Source organism: Barbus barbus (genome assembly GCF_936440315.1).
Source record: "Barbus barbus genome assembly, chromosome: 41".
Lineage (NCBI taxonomy): Eukaryota > Metazoa > Chordata > Actinopteri > Cypriniformes > Cyprinidae > Barbus > Barbus barbus.
Genome location: NC_136719.1, coordinates 22,196,104 through 22,202,378, shown reverse-complemented (window position 1 = coordinate 22,202,378; position 6,275 = coordinate 22,196,104). Strand labels below are relative to the sequence as shown.

At 35.8% G+C, this 6,275-nt stretch overlaps 1 pseudogene across 1 annotated transcript; it reads right to left on the bottom strand.

Annotated features, from left to right (window-relative positions):
- Positions 1-2,224: 2,224 nt before the first annotated feature.
- Positions 2,225-5,118, bottom strand: LOC306860935 (cytochrome P450 2J4-like; annotated as a pseudogene). Its single transcript has 4 exons — positions 4,966-5,118; positions 2,874-3,012; positions 2,596-2,782; positions 2,225-2,516 (listed from the first exon to the last, which is right to left on the bottom strand). The product of its transcript is annotated as a cytochrome P450 2J4-like (transcript).
- Positions 5,119-6,275: the final 1,157 nt, after the last annotated feature.

Sequence of the window (6,275 nt, the reverse complement as noted above, 5' to 3'; positions counted from 1 at the left end):
TTTCTGGTGTAAAATGGTAGGGCTGCAGTAAATGTACTGACACTGGCGACAGTTTCAGATTAAAATGCGTGAACAGTGAATTATTTTCACAATCTTTATTGCTATTTATTTGTTTTCAGCAAATCACTTTTTAAAGACACTCTTTAAGTGAAGAGTGCAAAAAATTATGCCCTTCAAAAAATGATGACCTGTTTTTTTTGTAATGATCTTCTCCACTAGGTGGAGCTACTAGTTTAACAGATGTTTTTGATTAGTCCACTTAAAGGGGTAGTCCACCCAAAAATGAAAATTGTCTGATTTTATGTAACATTTTATTCCTAAATACATGGGAACTCTATCTATCTATCTATCTATCTATCTATCTATCTATCTATCTATCTATCTATCTATCTATCTATCTATCTATCTATCTATCTATCTATCTATCTATCATCTAACAGTATTTCTTATTTATGTGATACATTTTATCTCCAAAATCCCCTCTGTAACTCTAATAAAAAAGCCAGATGCAATACACTATGTGATTTCAGAAAATGTATTCATTAAAATGAGAAAACAGTTTAACTCTTCATGCTTGACCTTCAGAAAGAAACTTATACTTGCATATGTTGGCCTGTAGAAGGCAGTACAAACTTTCTATACATGCAACTGTTCTGCAACACTATGAAATGCAACCTAAAATCACTCCAGTGGTCTGACCTGGTTTTCTCTTTGTATTTGTAGCGTTTAATTCACTACATAAAACCCCAGAATAAAATCTGTAAATAAATGTAAATAAAGTCTGTTGCTCACTGACCTCATTCAGTCTGTGCAGTCACAGAGAATGTGACACTCCTGCAGAATGGAGTTTTCTGGAGTGTTGACAGAGCAATATATTTCTGCTGATGTGGCCACCGAACATAGAATGATAGAGGGAAAAGGTCCGATTTTAGGATCCAAAGCAAATTTAATTAAGTAATCCACACCACTCCAGTTCATCAATTAATGTCTTGTCAAGCTGTGTGTTTATAAGTAACAAATACATTAAGACATTTTTATCTTCAAACTGTTGTTTTTGGCTAAAATATGATATCTAAATATAATATTGCTTTCTCCAGTGAAAAAGTCATCTTGTCTGAATCAGGAGAGTAATATGCACAGATCAAGCACTGTTTACAAGAGAAAATATGTTGGTGGATTTTGATGTGAGAGGACAACAGGGGATGGACTTTTTCACTGGAGGAAGAGTTATGAATAATTGACTTGTATTTTGGCCAGAAATGATATTTTTTATAAGTTAAAATGCCTTCATGATGAATTTGTTTCTTACAGACATGCAGTTTTTTTGCTTTGCGAGACGTTAATTGATGGAGTGGTGTGGATTACTTGTGGATTATTGTGGTGTTTTTATCAGCTGTTTGGACTCATTCTGACGGCACCCATTCACTGCAGAGGATCCATTGGTGAGCAAGTGATGCAATGCTAAATTTCTCCAAATCTATTCCCGTGAAGAAACAAACCCATCAACATCTTGGATGACCTCAGGCTTAGTAAATCCTCAGCAAATTTTTATTTTTGGGTCAACTATTGCTTTAAACTCAGTCAATTTCACATTTTCAGAGATCATGTACCATGTCAGAAAATACACCTAATTGTAATTCAGCTCTCACTGTGGGGTCTGTAGCTGAGAAAGCCATTTGCGCCAGGAAATTATATTACACCCTTGACCTCGTCCTGCTGCCAGTGATGAATTTTTATGGCTAAGTTGTTTGTTCATCACTGAAGACATATTCAGAGGTAATGGAGATCACTGCCAATGTTTACTTGATTTTCAATGGTTTGTTGATTTTGTCAGAAGTTACAGAGTGGAAATCAGACAATTACTTGTGAACTGAACTAATTTAATGATCATGGGCTCTCCCTGGACCATCATGTCATTTTTGCATTGCATTTGAATTGTAATAAGATTTCACAATATTACTGTTTTTACTAACAATATTACTGTATTTATCTTACTAAATTTGATTTCCCTGCATTTGATGACCAGACATTATATGAGCAGAAAAGTAGTACCAAGAGAAGAAAATCAGATCAATTTCCTTTCAAAAGCACATTACATCCCTTCAGTAATTAATGTCTGTGAGCCGTAGCTGTGGATTCCTGTGGGAGAAGAACCATATAATGAACACTGGTACTTGAACCTCATTCTGGAGCAGAGCTGATTTCTGAGTGATTAAAATCTGCACTATCGCGGTACAGCACGTATCTGGAAGGGTTCAGGACCAGACGAGACGCTGATAGTTCCTTTCAGACTCAACGTTTGTCCCTCAAGAGCCAGGAAGGTGAATCGCTGCATCAGAGACGTGAAGAAGAGGAAGAGCTGGACACGACCTACCTATTGAAAATGGGATGAAACTGTCTTTTTTCAAAAATGTGCCATTTTCATCCAGAAAGTGAGCAGGATTGAATTCATATGGAGTGCTGTACTCATTCTTATCCTGTAGGATTGACTTCAGCAATGGCATCACAACCACACCCTGTGATAAACAAACAGAAGTTGCAGATTGATTCATTCACATAAATGCTGTATGGTACATAACGCAAAAACAAAATGACCTTCGGGATGAGACGTCCTCCCACTGTCGTGTCCTTGTTGGCCATTCTGGGAGGCGTGAAGGTAATAATGTTGGCGAACCTCTGGATTTCATGGATCGCCACGTAGGTGTACGGCAGATTTGTTCGGTCATCCATAAGTGGTTGGCGTGTCTGTCCAATCACCTGATCGATCTCAGACTGGACTTTCCTGACAGAAAATAGTCAACAGAGAACATGCTGATGGTAGTTTTTGAGGGCAAGCAAGAGGAAGTGACATGTTTGATTGATTGCTATCCCACCTTGTACTTCTGGGTACTTGATCATGAAGAGTAAAGCCCATCTGAGAGTATTAGAGGTGGTTTCTGTTCCTGCTCCAAACAGATCCACCACACAGTACATCAGGTTGTCCTCAGTAAACTCTGCCTCACTGTCCTTACACTGAGAATGATGAAATACAAAAAAAAAAAAAAAAAACATTTTACTTATTTTAAATGATTATTCACAAAATTTATTTAGATTATTATACTTTTATAATATTTTAAATATTTACATAATATTTTATGTAATTATTAATATTTATGTTTTATTTATGTTTATTTACTATATATATTTTAACCATGTATTTATATAAATTTTTGGTCAATTAATTAATTTGTGTGTGTGTGTGTGTGTGTGTGTGTGTAAAACATGTATTTTATTTCATATATTTTAAATATATAATAATTATATAATATAATATAATATAATATAATATAATATAATATAATATAATATAATAAATAGTTCCAGATATATTTTAATCTTTTCAAATGATACTTTAAATACTTTTTGCTAATGTATGTTTCCTTTTATAACACTTCCCTATAATTTCCTTATTCCTTTTATAATATATAATAAATATATTTAATGGTGCCATAGAATGAAACACTTTCTTTACCTTGGCATAGTTAAATAATAACAGTTCTGTACATGGAAATGACATGCAGTGAGCCTCAAACACCAGTTTCCTCCTTCTTATGTAAATCTCGTGACTAAAAAAAGACCACTGAAAAACAGGCGAATCAGAACATAACACCGACTGTGACGCAACAGTCGGGATAACTCGCCCCCAACATTTGCATAAACCCGCACTTGCTCTAGGCCAGCCGCCAGATGAACCATCAGAAGTTCTGCAGGTATTGTAAATAAACGCGGACAACAGCGAAAATGTCAGACCATGGAAATAAATGTTATGTTCCAGGCTGTGCAGGGGATGTGAAGTGCAGGGGTGGGTTGGTGTCTTTATTCAGAAAGGTACGGAAAGCAAATAACACGTTCTACTAAAATAACGCGAGCCACTAAAGGGACAATTGCTAGCTGTAGCCTGTTACAATGCAGCACATAAGATTTCACTTACCACATAAACAGAGTAAGGAGAGATGAGGATGATGGCGAATGATTTACAGATCCTGAGCACCACTGACAAGCATCTGATCTTGTAAAATGTGTGGTAAGTACTGCCGCTCCATAATATAAACAGTTTGTGCGATCGCGAATCTCGAAAGTGAAACTATAACGCGATTTGACCGATCGTTCAAAAGCAGTTTCAATGTCTCGCATATTAATAACGGCTCCCTGATGACCGCATTTTATATACAGTATAATTACCCAACGATATAACCGCGAGAGAAAGTATTTAAATATATATTTTCCTCCCTCTGTTTCCTTTTTTCTGTGAGTTACTGAAATGAGCCGCACTGTGAAACAGCCAATCAGAGCAGAGCTCAACATTGAGCAGCACTGTGAAACAGCCAATCAGAGCAGAGCTCAACATTGAGCAGCACTGTGAAACAGCCAATCAGAGCAGAGCTCAACATTGAGCAGCACTGTGAAACAGCCAATCAGAGCAGAGCTCATTATTATTCATGACCCTGCCAAATAAGCCAACAACAGACCGTTTCATTCTAGGGAGAAATTATAGGGTTGTAAATGTAAAATAGATATCAGAGAACAATTTAAAATACTGTATCAATGCATTCTATGGCACCTTTAATATTTATTTTGCATATGCATTTACATCTTTATATAGTGTTAATCTAAATATATTCAATTTGAAAGGTTCATATTCTAAAGAAACTGATGCCATCGCAGCACCCAAAGAGGAGTTTTTTCCTGGAAAAAGGAAAGAAGCAGAATTTGGAACTAGTGACAAGTAGTCAAGGTTCAGTAGTTATGTTCCACTAAGCCCCTACATATAAATGTTGTCACTTCACCATTATGAGGCAAAAAGAAATCTTTCTCTGTAGGGCAGACATGAATATTTACAAAGGAGGTGCTAACGCATGTCCCGACTACCAATAAAGGTCTCTTAAAGGAATAGAAATACACAAGGGCATCTTGGGACACCAATACCTTCTCAATCTCTTCCAGATAACAGTCAATGCAGTCTCTGGGGTTGGACAGGTCTCTCTCCTCCTTGTGTTTTCTAATTTCCTCCTGCAGGTAGGGCTTAAGTTTAGAAATGCTGGAGAATGCTGTCTGGTGTTTTCCTGGCAGCATCGACATGAGGGTGGGTTATATAACTGTAATGAGACAAACATATGTTCAAACAAGTACTTTCAGTTGCAATACTTTTAATAAAACATGAAATAGGCTTTAATGACAAGTGCTATGCTACAGCATTAATTTCCTTTCTAACTAATTTTCTCAACTTTGGAGTTAGTCTTTTTATTAGTCTAGTGATAGCAGGCTGATCTCGTACCCGACCCCAGTTCGAGATGGGAAGCTGTAAGAATTCATCTAAATACTTCTGCATCAGATGAAAATTATGGTCATCATACTCAAACCTGTGACCGAACACCAACCCACAGAATATATTAGCCACAGCATCCATCACAAAATGCTGAGGGTCGAAGGGCAAACCTAGAAACACAATAAAGAAAGAAAAGAACAATGTTATGAGATCAAAATGCTTCCATTCACATGCTGCCACACATTTGCTCACAATTAATTCATTAATTTATTTAACATTTTATTTTGTTTTTATTTACTATTAAATTATCTTTTTTAATAATTTATGATCATTACATTTTGTTTTTACTTATTTTATTATTATTATGTAATAATGTATTTATGGTATTGTATTAATTTAATTATTATTACATTATTGTCTGTTATATTGTTTAAGTTATTTATTAGCATGACATTTTATTTGTTTTTATGATGATTATTATTATTAGCTATTATTATTAAAACATTCAAATCCTGAAAATTTATGTTTATTTACATGTACAAAAAATCCCAGATTTTCAGTGTGGTCTCAGACTTTTGGATCTCACTGTTTATTTATTTTTCTTGTGGTTTCTCAGATACTTGACCTTCAAAGGACACTTGCACTTGCGAATGGTGGCCTGTAGAGGACAGTATGTACATACGGCCCTTCAAGACATGATTGTGACACTTAACTAAAATGTCATTCCCTGGTCTTGAAACATTTCCTTGTCATTTCAGTTAGAATTTCTGGAGTTTTAGTAAAAGAATGACAACAATCTTGTTTGTGAGGGAGAAGAAACAGTGTTTAGCCCTAAAATGTTGCTCACTGACCTCGTTCAGTCTGTATAGAGTCACAGAGAAAGTGACACTCCTGCAGGATGAAGTTTTCTTCCCCACACCAAAGTATTTGAGAGTCGCCAGAGCAAAACACATGTGTCCGCTGGACATAA